The sequence below is a fragment of the Mobula birostris genome, chromosome 22, assembly GCF_030028105.1.
Source record: "Mobula birostris isolate sMobBir1 chromosome 22, sMobBir1.hap1, whole genome shotgun sequence".
Lineage (NCBI taxonomy): Eukaryota > Metazoa > Chordata > Chondrichthyes > Myliobatiformes > Myliobatidae > Mobula > Mobula birostris.
The window spans coordinates 54,581,865-54,600,863 of NC_092391.1; the positions used below are offsets into that span (position 1 = coordinate 54,581,865).

The 18,999-nt window shown below is 45.9% G+C and overlaps 1 long non-coding RNA gene across 1 annotated transcript; it reads right to left on the reverse strand.

The window, feature by feature from the left end:
• Nucleotides 1-11,285: 11,285 nt before the first annotated feature.
• On the reverse strand, nucleotides 11,286-17,752 carry LOC140186213 (uncharacterized). The gene is made up of 4 exons (XR_011882812.1): nucleotides 17,663-17,752; nucleotides 17,115-17,225; nucleotides 14,096-14,303; nucleotides 11,286-11,575 (listed from the first exon to the last, which is right to left on the reverse strand). It is a non-coding gene; the product is annotated as an uncharacterized lncRNA (long non-coding RNA).
• Nucleotides 17,753-18,999: the final 1,247 nt, after the last annotated feature.

The window sequence follows — 18,999 nt, forward strand, 5'->3', positions numbered from 1 at the left end:
ACAGACCCTTCCAGCACTTTGATTCATACTACCCAGCAATCCCAAATTTAACCCTAGCCTAATCATGTGATGATTTACAATGACAAATTAACCAATGTCTCCCATCCACTACATAATGTACTGGGTGGGCACAGGAGTACATTCAGCCAGAGACTCATTCCTCCAAGATGCAGCACAGAGCGAGCGTCTTAGGAAGTCATTCCTGCCTGTGGCCATCAAACTTTACAACTCCTCCCTTGGAGGGTCAGACACCCTGAGCCAATAGGCTGGTCCTGGACTTATTTCCTGGCATAATTTACATATTACTATTTAATTACTTATGGTTTTATTACTATTTATTATTTATGGTGCAACTGTAACGAAAACCAATTTCCCCCGGGATCAATAAAGTATGACTATGACTACTACCCCGTAAGTCTTTGGACTGTGTGAGGAAAACAGAGGACCCAGAGGAAACCACACGGTCACGGGGAGAATGTACAAACTCCTTACAGACAGCAGTGGGAATTGAACCCGGGTCATTGGTACCGTAAAGCATCTGTAAAACAAAAATCAAACCTGAGCATTGAGAGATCCTGTGTCAATGTTTGGGTGATAATTTAATATCCATTTGAACGGTCTCAGCCCAAAACATTGACCTTTTGGTATCCTACCTACAGGAAAGATGTAAATAAGGCTGAACGAGGACAGAGAAAATTTTCAAGGATGTTCCAGGTCTGGAGGATCTGAGTTATAAGGAAAGATTGACTAGGTTAGGACTTTATTCCTTGGAACACAGAAGATTGAGAGGAGATTTGATAGAGGTATACAAAATTATGAGGAGTGAAGATAGGGTAAATGCAAGCAGGCTTTTTCCATTGAAGTTGGGTGTGAGCTCGATGTCAACGTTGAAGAGAAGTTTAGATAGGTACATGGATGGTAGGGGTATGGAGGGCTATGGTCCTGTGCAGGCCGATGGGAGTGGGGCAGTTTAAATGGTTCGGCATGGACTAGATGGGCTGAAGAGCCTGTTTCTGTGCTTTACTTTTCTATGACTCTATGTCTCTAATTCAAAGGAAGTATTGTCAACCCAAACTATTAAACAATGTAATTGTAATTATTGAAATTGTATTGAATCACCTGGGGGTACCGTTGATCCTAAGGGTATAAAAATTTGATGTAGAGTACCTTTGGGTTTGTGAACCTCTATCAAGAGTGTCTCCAGAATGATACCAGCTTTGTGTGATGAATAAAGACTTCTATACCACCGGCTTCAACGTCTCTGATTGTTCAGCTGATTGTGGACTTCAGAAAGGGCAAGAATGGGGAGGACACACCATAGAGGGATCAGACGTGGAGAGAGTGAGCAATTTCAAGTTCCTGGGTGCCAATATCTTTGAGGATCTAACCTGAGCTCAACATATCAATGCAGCCACAAAGAAAGCATGACGGTGGCTGTATTTCACTGGGAGTTTGAGGAGGTTTGGTATGTCAGCTAAAACACTCGCAGATTTCTATAGGTTTTATTCTGGGGAGCATTCTGACTGGCTGCATCACCATCTGGTAACGGTGGGGTGGGGTTGGGGCTACTGCACAGGATCGAAGTAAGCTGCAGGGAGTTGTAAACTCAGTCAGCTCCATCATGGGCACCCAGCCTCCATAATATCCAGGACATCTCCAAGGAGCAATGCCTCAGAATGGTGTTTCAGAAATAGACCCCCTTCACTCACAAAATGTCCTCTTCTCATTGCCGCCAGCAGGGAGGAGGTACAGAAGCCTGAAGACACACACTCAATGATTCAGGAACAGCTTCTTCCCCTCTGTCATCCAATTTCTAAATGGGCAGTAAACCCACGAGCACCACCTCACTACTTTTTTTTGTACTAATTGCATAATTTAACTATTTTATAAATATACACACACTTACTGTAATTCATATTTTTTTCTATTATGAAGAATTGCATTATACTGCTGCTGCAAAGTTAACAAATTTCACAACACGTGTCAGTGTGATTAAACCCGATTCTGAATCGGGTTCTCTGGCGACTTCGATCACAGTCAATTCAGCTGTGCTAAAGTTTCAAAATCAAGATTACAATCTTGGTCAACAAGATTCTATCTGCATTGCAATATTTTCTCATCAGGATTTAATGAAATCTAAAGTAATAGATTATCTGTTGCTTCAGAGAAAGAAGTCATAAAGTATAAAATATTGTAATTTATTCTCAGACAGCAAATAAAGCTTGGCTTATGATATAATGGAGATAACATCACTTAGTTTACTGATAAAATATAATTGCATTTTGCATGTCGGCAATCTATCCCAAACGAATGAAAGATGGGTCTAATAATTCACCTGAGGTTTAGCCTTCCACATCCTGCAGTCGTCCCCCTAAAGCCTGCACAACATCCAGAAAGCAGAGAGTGAAGGCTGAGGCTTGGGATAGCCGTGGAGCAGACACTTGGGGCCGAATGACCTTTTCCTGCTCCGTTTTCCATGCTCCGAGGAGAGACTCTCCTCAGATCTTTCATGGCCCTGTTTCTCTGGGGTATTTGTGTCTGACACGTCAATGGGCAGGGAGTGAACAAATACAGATCATGTGAGCAAGTCAGAGTAAGCTGGAATTAGAAGTGAAGGGATACAGACCATCAAAGTTCAAAATACATTTATTATCAAAGAATGCATAAATTATGCAACCTTGAGGCTCATCCTTTACAGGCAGCCACAAAAGAACCTATAAAAAAGACCAACAACCACCCAATGCACAAAGAGAGAAACAGCACAAATCGTGCAAACAGTAAAATCAAGGAAGGGCATTCAGAGTGAAAGTGAGTCCGTAGAGATAAAGCCCAGAGCAGCCAGGGCAGGCCCAGAGCCTCAGCCTCAGTTATCACACAACAGAGCAAAACGTGAAGCCCGGAGCAGCCAGAGCAGGCCCAGAGCCTCAGCCTCAGTGTTGCAGATGGCAGAGCAAGCTCTCCTTGTGACTTGCCCACCCACTTCCGTACTGGATGCCCGTATATAAGCAGCGCGGGGCTGAAGTGCAGCCAAAACCTGAGCGGCAGTCCCGTCAGATACTCAAACAGGGGCTGCAACCTCTCACTCTCCATATCAGCATGGTACACTGACCCCTCCCGGACACAGAATGGACAGGTGGACGGGGTGTCAGTGAACCAGCTTAAAGACCTGTTGCACAGTACAGCCCCGTGCAACACCTTCCTCCCCAGGTCCCCAGTGTACAGGGGAAGGACCCCTGTATGAAGAGATTTCCTCTGGGGACCTCCCCAGTTGCGATACAATGCCATTATGCATCAAGGAACAGTGTATTCTCTGGTGCGTTGATAAAATTGGTAAATTTAGGTCAGTGTCGTGGTTGGTAGAGGTCAAAGGGCCTGTTCCCATGGAGTCTGGCTCCATATTCTTTGTTTTTGTCTGCCAAACCTGAACGTGCTGGACTTCACGTGACCCTGATCGGGTGGGGGGGGGGGCGGAATCAGGTTCCACAGCTTGCCCAAGGGTGACCTACAGGCCAGCAGATGGAAGGAGTGCCTTACACCTCCTTTGGTCGAGACGAATCTCCACCCCGCGGCTCCCTGGTATTATAGAGATATATAAAATCATGAGGGATACTGTTAGAATTGGGAAATCAAGAACTAGAAGGCCCAGGTTTAACAAGAGAGAGGAGATATTTAAAAGGAACCTGAGGGGCAACTTTTTCACCCAGAGGGTGGTACGTATATGGAACAAGCTGCCATTAACTGAGTAGTCAATGGACCCCAGTTCCTGGCCTTCATGTGTGGCTTCACTGCTAAGCCCAGCGGAGCCGTTTCTACTGACAGGAGAAGGAGCAAAGGCAGGTTACTAGTGCCTTAAAACCAGCTGCTTCGGGCAGACGGGGCTCATCAGCTGTGTTTGGCAGCTCCTCTAGGAGAAGGAAAACTCTGATCTCAAACCTCTGCTGCCTTGCAGCTATATCCACTCATGGGAAGGCTTCAGGAGTAAATGCTGATAAAAAATCTGGAGCTGGGGTCCCTAAGGCAGTCCTACATTGAGTTCAACACTGACTAACTCCTGTGATGCTGCTGGTGCCAAACTGTATCGGTCTCTGCCGTTCTTTTGGACTCATCAGCTGTGTGGAGAGGGGGAGCCTGCTCCATGGGCGACAGCTTGTTCTCCATATCGGACTGCCCTGGCTCGTGTGTCCAGACAGCTAGGACAGAACATCCATGGTTGACCCTGACTGACGGAGACCTCACCATGATTTAAATTCTCCTCTGGACGATGCCATCTCTGGCAATGCACCACTCCCTCAGCACCAACAGAGGAGAGATTCTCTGGACAGTGAAAGAACGCCTCTGGACCAGGATCTGAACACACAACCTGCTGAGGTGACTGTGTCTTTGTTCTTGAGGGAATTTCCAGACACACCACACATTACAAGTTCCCTTAGAGCTTCTCCAGTTCCAGCTGGTTCCTCTGCCACTCAGTAGGTGCAGCTTTGTTGAATAATTCGATTTCAAATGCCAAAGTGTAATCAAAGTTCAATTAAATTTTATTATCAAAGTATGTAGATGTCACCATATACAACCCTGAGATACATTTTCTAGTGGGCATACTCAGTAATTCTTTAGAATAATAACCATAACAGAATCAAGGACAGACCACCCAACCAGGGGGTTCAACCAGAGTGCAGAAGACAACGAACTGTGCAAATACAAAATGAAATAAATAATAATAATAAATCAGAAGGCAATAAATATGGACAACATGAGTCCATAGGTTGTGGGAACAGTTCAATGGTGGGGTGAGTGAAGTTATCCCCTCTGGTTCAAGAGCCTGATGGTTGAGGGGTAATAACGTTCCTGAACCTGGTGGTGCATTTCTGAGGCTCCTGTACCTTCTTCCTGATGATTGAGGGGTAATAACTGTTCCTGAAGCTGGTGTTGTGAGTCTTGAGGCTCCTGTGCCTTCTTCCTGATGGTTGAGGGGTAATAACTGTTCCTGAACCTGGTGGTGTGAGTCCTAAGGCTCCTGTACCTCCTTCCTGATGTTTGAGGGGTAATAACTGTTACTGAACCTGGTGGTATGTTTCTGAGGCTCCTGTACCTTCTTCCTGATGGTTGAGGGGTAATAACTGTTCCTGAAGCTGGTGTTGTGAGTCTTGAGGCTCCTGTGCCTTCTTCCTAATGTCAATAGCAAGAAGAGAACATGTCGAGGTGGTGGAGGCTGATGATGTGGATGCTTTCCCGTGATGTTCTCAATCAGAAACTGTGAAGCATGTATGAATTCCATTCTAGTTTTGTGTGTTATTACATTTTTAGTTTATTGATTTTTCTCTGTTGAAAATCAGACTTGTATTCTTCAGTTATTGACAAACCATTCAAAGGTTGGGTTGGGTTGTTCTCCATCTTGGCAATCTACTTGCAAATGCTTCATCACCGTATGAGGAGACATCGTCAGTGCGCTGTTGATTCTGGTGTGTCCTCTGAATGCTTGGCCTCGTATACTCTTCAATCAGCTGATTGGGCAGCATTTCAGAAACTCCATTGTGATGTGGGGAGGAAATCTCATCGCTGATTGGCTGTGTGGTGAACTTTGTGCGTCGTAGTCTGGAATTTTGCCCGCATCAGCTTGCAAACAGGATCGAGGTCTGCGTGTCTGTTTGCAAAACTGTTCATGCAAACCCTCGCTTTGAGGAATTCTCTTGTATGCCACGTGTTCACTTGCGCCATAACTTTCACTGATGTCCAGTCGAGGTTCACGCCACAATTAAGTTTGCGAAATGACAACCGATCAGCTGATTAATGTCTATAAAGGCTAAGCATTTGGAGGACACACCACAATTAACAGTGCCCTGATGATGTCTCCCTATATGGTGACAAAACATTAAATTGCCAAGATCGGAGAATGACTCAAGCCAGCCATCAATCACCTGAGTCACACTTCTTCCAAATTATTTCCAAGGCCATTCAAAGCTTCTGAATGCCAGTGAATTCAACATTATCTCCACGTATAATATCACTGCAATTAACAATTTTATTCGGGTGCTTTGCTCTTTTAACATCTTAAGCCTGCTGTGTTTGATAAAGATAAGAATAATAATGTTGTCAAGGTTGTGGAGAGTGAGGATAATATATACTGATACTGTCTCCATGGTCATTCTACAATGCTCAGCGTACAAGATAGAACAAGGTACGATAAATAATTATTGTTCAGAGGGAACTGGGTGTCCTTGGACATGAATCACCAAAACTTAATATTCGGGGACTGTTAGGAATTGATAGAAATTTTAGAGATTAGAGATGATTCTTTTCTGTCATTTTTCCATTGAAACATCAAAACATACAGTGAAATGTGTCGTTTGCATCAATCTACAACACAGTCCGAGGATGTGCTGGGGGCAGCCCACCAGTGTTGCCATGCTTCTGTTGCCAACATGGCATGCCTCCAACTCACTAACACTAACCCGTATGTCTCTGGACTGTGGGTAGAAACAGGAGTGCACAAAGGTCACCAGGGAGAACACACAGACACTCGTGGTTTGCAGGCAGTTACACGGCGTTTGGAATGTTCTACTTTTGCCTGGTTTCTCTACCCTATTCTAGCATTAGAGAAGGTGCAGACCAGGATCACCAGACTGATTCTGTGAGGACAATTTGTATTAAGTAGAGTGGACTGACTCGGAGGTGTAGAAAAATAAGCAAGGAAACAAAAAGAGGCAGAAACACTCAGCAGGTCAGGCAGTCTCTGTGGAAGGGAAAACAATTAACGTTTCAAGTCGGGGATTGTTTGTCACAATGGATGAAGAAAGTCTGAACTGAAATGTTAACTCCACTTGTTAGATATTAACTAACCAGTTGTTAACTAACTTCAAAGTACTCTGCGGATGCTGGGGTCAAAGCAACACTCTCAACTCGCTGGAGGAACTCAGCAGGTCAGGCAGCATCCGTGGAAACGATCAGTCAAACTAACTTCGCTGGTTAATTAAAAACTCACTTCAGCTTTAACTGTCACCAGTAATTGAAACATTGAAACATACAGTGAAACACGTCGTTTGCATCGCTGACCAGCAATGTCTGAGGATGGGCTGGGGCAGCCTGCAAGTGCCAACATAGCATGCCCACAACTCACTAACCCGAAACCGAACCGCCTTTGAGCCGGGGGAGGAAACCAGAGCACCCGGAGGAAACCCATGCGGTCACGGGGAGAACGTACAAACTCCCTACAGACAGCGGCGGGAATTGAAACCTAATCACTGGGTTGTAAAGTGTATGTTACCATGAGTGTTGCAGGGAGGAAATGATAGGCTTGTGAGAGAGAATAAGTTAGTGAATGTAAGTATAGGAAAGGTAATGATGTCTGAGTTGGTGGAGACTCCATTAGCAAAACACTCCCCTCTATTACAAAGGGTACGATGCCGAGATACGTCCTAGGACATGCTGGGACATATCATCACTGATGTAACCTGGGGTCATTTGGAGTTTCGGGTCTTTCAACATCAGACGCCCTCGCCCCGGCGACCCGGCCAGCGTTGGTCCACGGGTCACACCTCTTGACCCATAGCTTTCTGGAGGCTCGCTCAGCAGCCTATGTGACAGTCCCGACGGCTCTTCTCTTGAGTTGTTTTCTCTGGAGCGTCGGAGACTGAGGGGAGATCTGATAGAGGTTTATAAGATTATGAGAGCCATAGATAGAGTGGACAGGGAGTATCTGTTTCCCAGGGTAGAAATGTCTAATACCAGAGGGCATGCATTGAAGGTGAGAGAGGGTAGGTTCAAGGGAGATCTGAGGGGTAAGTTTTTTACTCAGAGAGTGGTGGATGTCTGGAATGCGCTGCCTGGTATGTTGGTAGAGGCAAATACATTAGAGGCTTTTAGATAGGTTTGGACAGGTCTAACGAGAGACCGAGGTGATGATGGTTGGACCCAGGTACTGGAGTATCCAAGGCTGGAATTGAGACATGATGCGAGACTGAAACAAGAGCAGGATACTAAACTAGATGCTGGATGATAATCCAAGTAGAGCTGATGATTCATTACTGAACCTCTGTTCAAGTGCTCCTTAAATATTGAATCCTGCCGCCAAAACATGGCTGCCAATCAGCGAGATGTTCCTGAATCCTTAAAGGGGCCACTCCAGCTATCCATATTCCGGAGAGTCAGAGCATCTAAACCCCGGAAGCTGGCATGCTCGGGTGAATATCGTAACAGGACCCCCTCCCCTACGGCCGACTCCTGATGGCCCAGGCTGCTTGGAGAGACAGCGATGGTAGTCATGAAAGAGAGATGGGTCCACGATGTTCTTTTCAAGAACCCAGCACCATTCCTCAGCTCCGAATCCTCCCCAGTCCACGAGGAACTGCCGAACACCCTCATGTTTGGATAGGCACATGGATGTGAGGAAGATGGAGGGATATGGACATTGTGTAGGTAGGAAGGATTTGGGTGTTTTTGATTTGCTTTTTAGCTGGTTCAGTACAGCATTGTGGGCCGAATGGCCTGGTTCTGTGCTGTACTCTTCTATATTCTATATTCTCTTTGCAGCCCCTGTAATGCCATGGAGACAGTAGGTTCTGCATAGCGAGCAGCCAGAGACCTCTACACCCCACCTCTATAGGCTCAGGTCGTGCCCTCCACCCATCTCTGGCACTGCTCTACCAGCTCCTGGTATTCGACTTTCTTTTGTTCAACAGCTCCTTGATCCAGTCTTCCCAAGGAACTGTCAGTTCCACCATGACAGTCTGCTTCGAGGTTTCTAACAGAATTACCACGTCAGGCCTCGAGGATGACAATGTGACAGGGAACTTTAATTGCTTGCCAAGATCGACTTTCAGTTGCCAGCAAGCCTGCTGATGATCTGGACTGAGGCTGTGGTTGGTCTCCAGCTTTGACAAAGGTTATGGGCTTTCTGGGTTGGTGGAGATGCCTACTGTTGTTAATGGCTGAGGAGATACTTTCTGCCACTGCCTTCAGCACCTGGTCATGGCACCAGCAGTAGCGGCCTTCTCCCAGGGCAATTGGGCAGCTGCCGGGGATGTGTTCCAGGGTCTCTCTCCCAGGGCAGAGGAGACATGATGGTGCCTCTCTTTTGCCCCAGGTAAAAACAATAAAAACACCAACATTAACTTGAATGTCTGTAGCAAAGCAATGCTCCCTGATGTGGTATCAATGGGTTAAATAACATGGTCCAACGGAAAGTTCAAAGTTCAACAGTTCAAAGTAAATTTATTATCAAAATACATATATGTCAACATATACAACCCTGAGATTCATTTTCTTGTGGACATTCTCAATAAATCCATAGACTAATAACCATAACAGAATCAATGAAAGACCGCACCAATCTGAGTGTTTAACTGGTGTGCAAAGGACAACAAACTATGCAAATATGAAAAGAAAGAAATAATAATAATAATAAATAAGCAATAAATATACAGAACATGAGATGAAGAGCCCTTGAAAGTGAGTCCATATGTTGTGGGCACATTCAGTAATGGGATGAGTGAAGTTTAATGAAGTTTTCCCCTTTGGTTGAAGAGCCTGATGGTTGAGGGGTGATAACTGTCCCTGAACCTGGTGGTGTGGGTCCTGAGGTTCCTGTACCACCTTCCTGATGGTTGAGGGGTAATAACTGTTCTTGAACCTGATGGTGTGGGACCTGAGGCTCCTGTACCACCTTCCTGGTGGTTGAGGAGTAATAGCTGTTCCTGAACCTGATGGTGTGGGACCTGAGGCTCCTGTACCACCTTCCTGGTGGTTGAGGAGTAATAGCTGTTCCTGAACCTGGTGGTGTGGGTCCTGAGGTTCCTGTACCTCCTTCCTGATGGCAGAGCAAGAAAGGAGCATGGCCTGGTTGGTGAGGATCTTTGATGATGGATGCTGCTTTCCTATGACAGTGTTCCACATAGATGTGCTTGATAGTGGGGTGGGTTTTACCTGTGATGTACTGGGCTGAATTCGCTACCTCTTTTAGGATTATTCCATTCAAAGTCATTAGTGTTCGCATTCCAGGCCATGATGCAGCCAGTCAATATACTCTCCACTACACGGCTACAGAAGTTAGTCAATGTTTGTGATGCCATGATGAATTTCTGCAGACTCTGAGGATGCAGAAACACTGTCGTGCTTTCTTTGTCATTGCACTTACGTGCTGGGATGAGGACAGATCCTCTGAGGTAGTAATACCTAGGAATTTAAAGTTACTGAACCTCTCCACCTCTGATCATCTATTTTTTCCATTGCGAGTTTCGAGACTTGCAATGGGAGTGGTGTGAAGTGTGTCACTGAAGAATGATATTGTGTCAAAGTCAATTGAAAACACATCCATCACTCAGAAAGAGTGAGAGCAAAAAATCTGTGCACAATGTAGAAAACGGGATAAAGCAAATCTCCGGGCAACCTTCGGATAAGCAGGCAAGGAAAATGAGAAAAGCAGGCTGTCACAAACCACAGGGCAGGAAATTGGATGGACATAACTGTGAATAGAAATTGGCTGAGGGACCTTGTGTGGTCTCTAATGGCTTCCAATGCAGACAAATGGGATTGACTAATATTGATAAAAGCAATGTTTGATTGAAGATTCAAGATTCAACATTGTTTAATGTCATTTCCAGAACACAAGTGTAAGCAGAACAGCATAAGCCACAAGTGAGGCCTCGCTTGGAGTATTGTGAGCAGTTTTGGGCTCCTTATCTAGGAAAGGATGTGCTGACATTGGAGAGGGTTCAGAGGAAGTTCACGAGAATGATTCTGGGATTGAAAGGCTTATCGTATGAGCTCTGGGCCTCTACTCGCTGGAATCTGTAAGAATGAAGGATCTCATTGAAACCTATGGAATATTGAAAAACTTGATACAGCAGATGTGGAGAGGATGTTTCCTGTAGTGGGGGAGTCTAGGACCAGAAAACACAGCCTCAGAATAGAAAGGTATCCATTTCGAGCAGAGATGAGGAAGAATTCCTTTAGCCAGAGAGTGGTGAATCTGTGGAATTTGTTGCCACAGGCAGCTGTGAAGGCGAAGTTACTGGGTGCATTTAAGGCTGAGATTGATAAATTCTGATTAGTCAGGGCATAAAAGGTTATGAGGAGAAGACAGGAGATTGGGGTTGAGAGGGAAATGGACGAGCCATGGTGAAATGGTGACGAAGACTCAATTGGCTAAATGACCAAATTCTGTCCTTTGTCTTATGGTCTTAAATTTGTTACTCTGGATGCAACGCAGCAGAAAAAAACACAAAAATATAAAGAGCACAATGATAATAAAACACACAATAAATATAAATGTGTAAGATAGCTTCTATGCATAGATTGATTGTATGTGCACAAAGTGACGCCAGGCACAGAGTGCCTATACATAAGGTAACTCTGGCAGGAAATGGTTGGGGGGGTTGGAGGTGGGGGGGGTAGTGAGTGGAGGTGTTGATCAGCTTGGGGAAAGGAACTGTTTTTGAGTCTGGCGGTCCTGGCGTGGATGCTATGTAGCCTCCTCCCTGATGGGAGTGGGACAAACAGTTTATAAGCGGGGTGGGTGGGATCCTTCATGATGTTACTGGCCCTTTTCCGGCACCACTTCCCCTTGCTGGTGGGTAGGCTGGTGCTGGTGAATAAAAGAATAGGAACAACCATCACAATTGAGCTGGGTCACTGCACGCGTCTGAAAGCAGCAAGGAACGGTGGGGATGTTAGGCTGTTTGATATCACACACCCTGCTCCCACCCCTGAGTCAGAAGCCTGATGAAGGCTCCAGTTAGCACTTGTAAACTTTCGGTCTCTCGGAAGGACAGAAAAAAATCCCATGGCTCTGTTGTCTGAAGGTGTGGTGTGATGAATTTGATGCCTTGACCAATAATTCATCATCACCACCATTATGTGCCCTGTCTATTGATGTGGGCGATCGTGGTTTTATCCATGACCACGGCTGTCTTCGGAAAATGTTTCTACAGAATTGGTTTGCCATTGCCTTCTTCTGGGCAGTGTCTTTACAAGACGGGTGACCCCAGCCAGTATCAATACTCTTCAGAGATTGTCTGCCTGGTGTCAGTGGTCACATGACCAGGACTTGTGATCTGCACCAGCTGCTCAAACGACCATCACCACCTGCTCCCATGGTCACCTGACCCTGATCTGGGGGGGGGGGGGGCACGGTGAGGGAGTGAGGGGGGTGCTAAGCAGGTGCTACACCTTTTCCAATGGTGAACTGCAGGCTAATGGAGGGAAGGAGCACCTTCACCTCCTTTGGTAGAGACGTATTTGGTAGGGAATGGTACCGGAGGATTGGAGGGAGGCGAATGTTGTTCCCTTGTTCAAAAAAAGTAGTAGGGATAGTCTGGGTAATTATAGACCAGTGAGCCTTACGTCTGTGGTGGGAAAGCTGTTGGAAAAGATTCTTAGAGATAGGATCTATAGGCATTTAGAGAATCATGGTCTGATCAGGGACAGTCAGCATGGCTTTGTGAAGGGCAGATCATGTCTAACAAGCCTGATAGAGTTCTTTGAGGAGGTGACCAGGCATATAGATGAGGGTAGTGCAGTGGATGTGATCTATATGGATTTTAGTAAGGCATTTGACAAGGTTCCACACAGTAGGCTTATTCAGAAAGTTAGAAGGCATGGGATCCAGGGAAGTTTGACCAGGTGGATTCAGAATTGTCTTGCCTGCAAAAGGCAGAGGGTCGTGGTGGAGGGAGTACATTCAGATTGGAGGATTGTGACTAGTGGTGTCCCACAAGGATCTGTTCTGGGACCTCTACTTTTCGTGATTTTTATTAACGACCTGGATGTGGGGGTAGAAGGGTGGCTTGGCAAGTTTGCAGATGACACAAAGGTTGGTGGTGTTGTAGATAGTGTAGAGGATTGTTGAAGATTGATAGGATGCAGAAGTGGGCTGAGAAGCGGCAGATGGAGTTCAACCCGGAGAAGTGTGAGGTGGTATACTTTGGAAGGACAAACTCCAAGGCAGAGTACAAAGTAAATGGCAGGATACTTGCTAGTGTGGAGGAGCAGAGGGATCTCGGGGTACATGTCCACAGATCCCTGAAAGTTGCCTCACAGGTGGACAGGGTAGTTAAGAAAGCTTATGGGGTGTTAGCTTTCATAAGTCGAGGGATAGAGTTTAAGAGTCGTGATGTAATGATGCAGCTCTATAAAACTCTGGTTAGGCCACACTTGGAGTATTGTGTCCAGTTCTGGTCACCTCACTATAGGAAGGATGTGGAAGCATTGGAAATGGTACAGAGGAGATTTACCAGGATGCTGCCTGGTTTAGAGAGTATGCATTATGATCAGAGATTAAGGGAGCTAGGGCTTTACTCTTTGGAGAGAAGGAGGATGAGAGGAGACGTGATAGAGGTGTACAAGATAATAAGAGGAATAGATAGAGTGGATAGCCAGCGCCTCTTCCCCAGGGCACCACTGGTCGATACAAGAGGACATGGCTTTAAGGTAAGGGGTGGGAAGTTCAAGGGGGATATTAGAGGAAGGTTTTTTACTCAGAGAGTGGTTGGTGCGTGGAATGCACTGCCTGAGTCAGTGGTGGAGGCAGATACACTAGTGAAGTTTAAGAGACTACTAGACAGGTATATGGAGGAATCTAAGGTGGGGGCTTGTATGGGAGGCAGGGTTTGAGGGTCGGCACAACACTGTGGGCCGAAGGGCCTGTACTGTGCTGTACTATTCTATGTTCTATGTTCTGTGTACAGTATCTCCACCACAGCAAGCAGACCAACAATTATCCCTCAATATTTCTTTGTCCAAATTAGTATCGCACTAACGCACACAAAATGTTGGAGGAACTCAACAGGTCAGGCAACGTTGACGGAAGGGAATAAACTGTCAACGTTTCGAACCAAGACCCTTCTTCAGGATCCCAATATGGCCTATGCCTGAAGGTGTTATGGTTATAGTCTCTGTAGGGTCTTTCAGTGTGAAAACCCGCTACTCTATTTCTTTCACTCTGTCATACTTCAAAAGTACCTCACTGGCTGTGAAAATACTATATTTACTGGGATACCACATGGAAAGCCCCTTCCAGCCCAATGAACTGCACTGCCCAACAACCCTCCGATTTAACCCCAACCTAATCACAGGACAATTTACAATGACAAAGTAACCTACTAACCGATACATCTTTGGACTGTGGGAGGAAACTGGAGAATCTGGAGGAAACCCACGCGGTTGGAGGCTACCATGACAGACGATGAGCTGCTGCTCCTTCAACTGTGGGTGGCCTCATCGTGGCAGAAGATGAGGCTGCGGACGGACCTGTTGGAACAGAAGGCTCCTGCTCTATCTGTACACCCATCCTTTGGAGGTTCAAAGTCACACAGCTAGAAATCATTGGAGATATCATAATTAGTGTGGCAGTACAGAGGTGTCAGCACCTGGGAACATTGTCAGTACAAGAATGTTTGATTTTTAATTACAGTATATATCCAACCCAATTTCCCAGTTAGGAGTGTTAAACTGCACATTTCTGCTATTGATGTTGTTGTATTGACACTCAACACAATCCTAACAAGTTCATTCTCTCCTCTTGGAACAAAAATAACTGCGTAAGCAGACAGATAAAACTGGTGGGAGATGGATTTGACAGGACAACGTGGAAAATGGCAAACAACCTTGGCTTTATTAGCTCTGGTAAAAATAAAGTATTTTTCCAATTTGAAAGAAGGTGAAGCGTGAAGGGAAACGAGTCATTGCTGGGCCAGAGTCACAGAGAAAAGAGCACGAAAAAAGCCCCATGAAGATTCAAAGGTCAAGATAGTTTAAAATCATTCCCTGGACACAAGTGTAAGGGAGAATGAAATAATTGTTACTCCAGATCTGATGGAGCACAATAAGAGAAAGAACAGAATAATAATTTAAAAAAGCACACAATAAATATAAGTACAAGAAAGTCTGCAGATGTTGGAAATTGTTATGAAATTTGTTTTTTGCAGCAGCAGCAGCAGTACAGTGCAATACATAAAATTACTATAGTACTGTGTAAAAGTCTTAGGCAGCATAGCCTAAGATGTTTGCACAGTACTGTATATAAGCACCTAGAACTAAGGCTATTAGATGGTTGGTGTAAACATGAGCTATGATCTGATAGGACAGCTCAGTGGGCTGAATGGCCTTTGGGATGGTGGAGCAGTGACTAAGGTACCAGACCACAGATGCAGACACTGAGCTCACGTGGCAGCCACGTGATTTAAATTTAGTTAATAATCTGGGTCGTGACAGCCACCAAACTACTGCCTGCTGAGGAGTACTGATATCCTCCAACTGAGCAAGTTTACAAGTCCGAGTCAGAGTCAGAGTCAGGTTTACTTATCACGTGTGCACTGAAACATACAGTGAAATGTGTAGTTTGAGGATCTGCTGCATCCACCAATCTCTTTAACCCCTCCTCTCCCCACACCCCCACCATCAGGCAGGAGGTACCGTAGCATTAGGACAAGGACTGTTAGGATTGGAAACAGCTTCTTCCCCCAGGCCGTGAGACTAACGAACTCCCTGCCACCACCCTGGTCTCGTCACGCCTGAAGTGCCAGTAACGTATACTCTTTACTTCTTAACTTGTGTCCTAAATGCACCTTTTTATTTGTTAATTTATTTGTGGTAATATGTGTGTATGTGTGAGTTATATGTAATGTGTTTGTGTGGGGATACGTTTCTATCAAAGGATGTGTAAGGTGCTCCTTCCCTCCGCTAGCCTGCAGGTCACCCTGGGGCAAGGTGAAGCACCTGCTTGGCCCCCTGATCAGGGTCACGTGAAGCCATTTGAGCAGCTGGTGTATATCACAGGTCCTGGTTATGTGACCACTGACACCAGGCAGACAATTTCTATAAAGTATTGACAATGACTGGGGTGATCCGTCTTGTATAGACACTGCCCAGGAGAGGGCGATGACAAACCACTTCTGCAGGAAAATTTGCCAAGGATAATCATGGTCATGGAAAGACCCTGATCACCCACTGTCATAGGACACGACACACAACGATGAAGCCAGAGCACAGTACCGTTGGATACATTTGATCTTCTCTCTTTGATGGCCACAGAGAGGAGAGGAGATCACTCACTGTTGTAGGATTTGAAACAGCTAAAAGAATTATCACAGCAAGTTAGGAAGAAATTTAACCTCTAACTGAAATTTAGCATTTCCTTCAGTGATGAAAATAGGCCACAGTCGAGTTAGCAGCAGCTGTGATTTTGTCACAAATAGAAATCACAGCGATTTTCAAATCACATTACTGTTGTTACAAATATTGAAAATTTGATTGTTACAAATATTGAAAAATATGATCAATGGCACTCTCATCACTACTTCAAAATTACAGTAGTTACAAGACCCACAGCTAGATCGTATGTCTTCCTGTGTGTCGACAGTTGTCTGACGTAACTGACCAACTATCAGGCAGCCCTGTGATTCGATATCCAAGATGACACGTGTATTGCTTTGTCAAAGACCACCCCACAGCTTAATGTTCTTATTCAAGCTAAGCAACAACAGCCTTCACACTGATATGCCTTTAACAAACAAAATTTAAGTTTAAATATCAGAGAGTGTATACAGTATACAACCTGAAATTTTTACTCTTCACAGACATCCACCAAACAAGAATCCCCATAGAATGAAAGACAGAAACATTGAAGCCCCAGAGCTCCCTCCCCCACCCCGCACAAACAGCAGCAAAAACATCGACTCCCCGCCTCCCCACCAATCCACGTGCATTTCTATAGCCCCTTTTGGGATCTCAGGGGAAGTGTCATGCCATCTCACTTCTCAAATATAGCCAATGTTGTGTCGGAGGTAGGACCAGCTTATGCACAGCACGTTCCAGCAAATAGATGGCTTGAGAGGTGATGGTTCAGGTGTTAATAGAGGGGCCAATATGGATCATACGTCATAGAACAACACATTATACTCAGGTGATGAGGTGGAGATACATCTCTACCAAAAAGGAAGGTGCTCCTTCCCTCTGCCAGCCTGCAGGTCACCCTCGGGCAAGGTGTAGCACCTGCTCAGCACCCCACCCGGATAAGGGTCATGCGAAGCCATGGGAGCAGCTGGTGTATATCACAAGTCCTGGTCATGTGACCACTGACACCAGGCAGACAATCTCTGAAGAGTATTGATAATGGCTGGGCTCACCCGTCTTGTAAAGAGTATCATGAGACCATGAACTTGAGAAAATCTGCAGATGCTGGAAATCCAGAGCAACACACACAAAATGCTGGAGGAGCTCAGCAGGTCAGGCAGCATCTGTGGAAAAGAGTAAACAGTCAACGTTTTGGGACTAGACTCTTCAGTACTGGAAAGAAAGGGAGAAGGAGTCAGACTAAGGAGGTGGGGAGGGAAGGAAGAATCAGAAGGTGACAGATGATAGGCGAAATTGGGAAGGGGAGATGGTGAAGTAAAGAGCTGGGAAGTTGATTGATGAAATAGATGAAGGGTTGGAGAAAGGGGATTCTGATAGGAGAGGACAGAAGGTCATGGAAGAAAAGGAAGGGGAGGAGTGTAGGGTAATTTAATTGGTGGAAACGTTCACAATTCACAACCACCACCTTTGAGTTGGGTTTCACTTTTAGACGTTGATCTGATGCAATGACATATTACGTGAAATTCCATTACTGCGCTTTGTGTTCAGGTTTTCAAATACAACATATGAGTTGTTACAGTTTTTCTTAAACATAACACACCTCACTTCATTTCATTTGTGAGACTCTGATGCTCCAGGACGATTCCATACTATTTAACATGTCGGCCAGCAGAGTCGTAAACACAAAATACTCTGCAGATACTGGGGTCAAAGCAACACTCACAACACGCTGGAGGAACTCAGCAGGTTGGGCAGCATCCGTGGAAACGATCAGTCAACATTTTGGGCCGGAACCCTTCGTCAGGACTGAAGAGGGAGGGGGCAGAGGCCCTATAAAGAAGGTGGGGGGAGGGTGGGAAGGAGAAGGCTGGTAGGGTCCAGGTGAAAAATCAGTAAGGGGAAAGATAAAGGGGTGGGGGAAGGGAGGCAGGGAGGGGATAGGCAGGAAAGGTGAAGAAGGAATAGGGGAAAACACAATGGGTAGTAGAAGGAGGCGGAACCATGAGGGAGGTGATAGGCAGCTGGGGGAGGGAGCAGAGTGAAATAGGGATAGGGGAAGGGAGGGGGAGGGACTTACCAGAAGTTGGAGAATTCTATGTTCATACCAAAGGGCTGGAGACTACCGGGAGATCCTGTCTGTTCTGGCGGACGGAGCGGAGGTGCTCGACGAAGTGGTCCCCCAATCTGCGTCGGGTTTCACCGATGTAGAGGAGGCCGCACCGGGAGCACTGGATGCAATAGATGACCCCAACAGACTCACAAGTGAAGTGTTGCCTCACCTGGAAGGACTGTTTGGGACCCTGAATGGTGGCAAGAGAGGAGGTGTAGGGAAAGGTGTAGCATTTAACGCTTACAGGGATAAGTGCCGGGTGGGAGATCTGTGGGGATGGACGTGTGGATCAGGGAGTCATGGAGGGACCGATCCCTGTGGAAAGCAGAGCATAGTAAAAATGTAGGGGTTGGGACCGGGGAATTGTATAAGGATTGGACATCCATAGTAAAAATGTAGCGGTTCCCAATTCCAATTCCCCAGTTCCAACCACTACATTTTCACTATGGATGTCCAGTCCTTATACACCTCCATTCCCCATCAAGAAGGCCTCAAAGCCCTCTGCTACTTCCTGGATAATAGACCTCACCAGCTCTCCACCACCACGACCCTCCTCCATTTGGCGGAACTGGTTCTCACACCTAATAACTTCTCTTTTGGCTCTTCTCACTTTCTTCAGACTAAGGGTGTAGCTATGGGAACTCGCATGGGACCCAGCTACACCTGCCTCTTCATTGGTTGTGTGGAACAGTCTGTGCTCCAAACCTATTCTGGTACTGCTCCCCAACTTCTCCTTCGGTACATTGACGACTACATTGGTGCTGCTTCCTGCACCCATGCTGAGCTCGTCAATTTCACCGACTTTACTTCAAACTTCCACCCAGCCC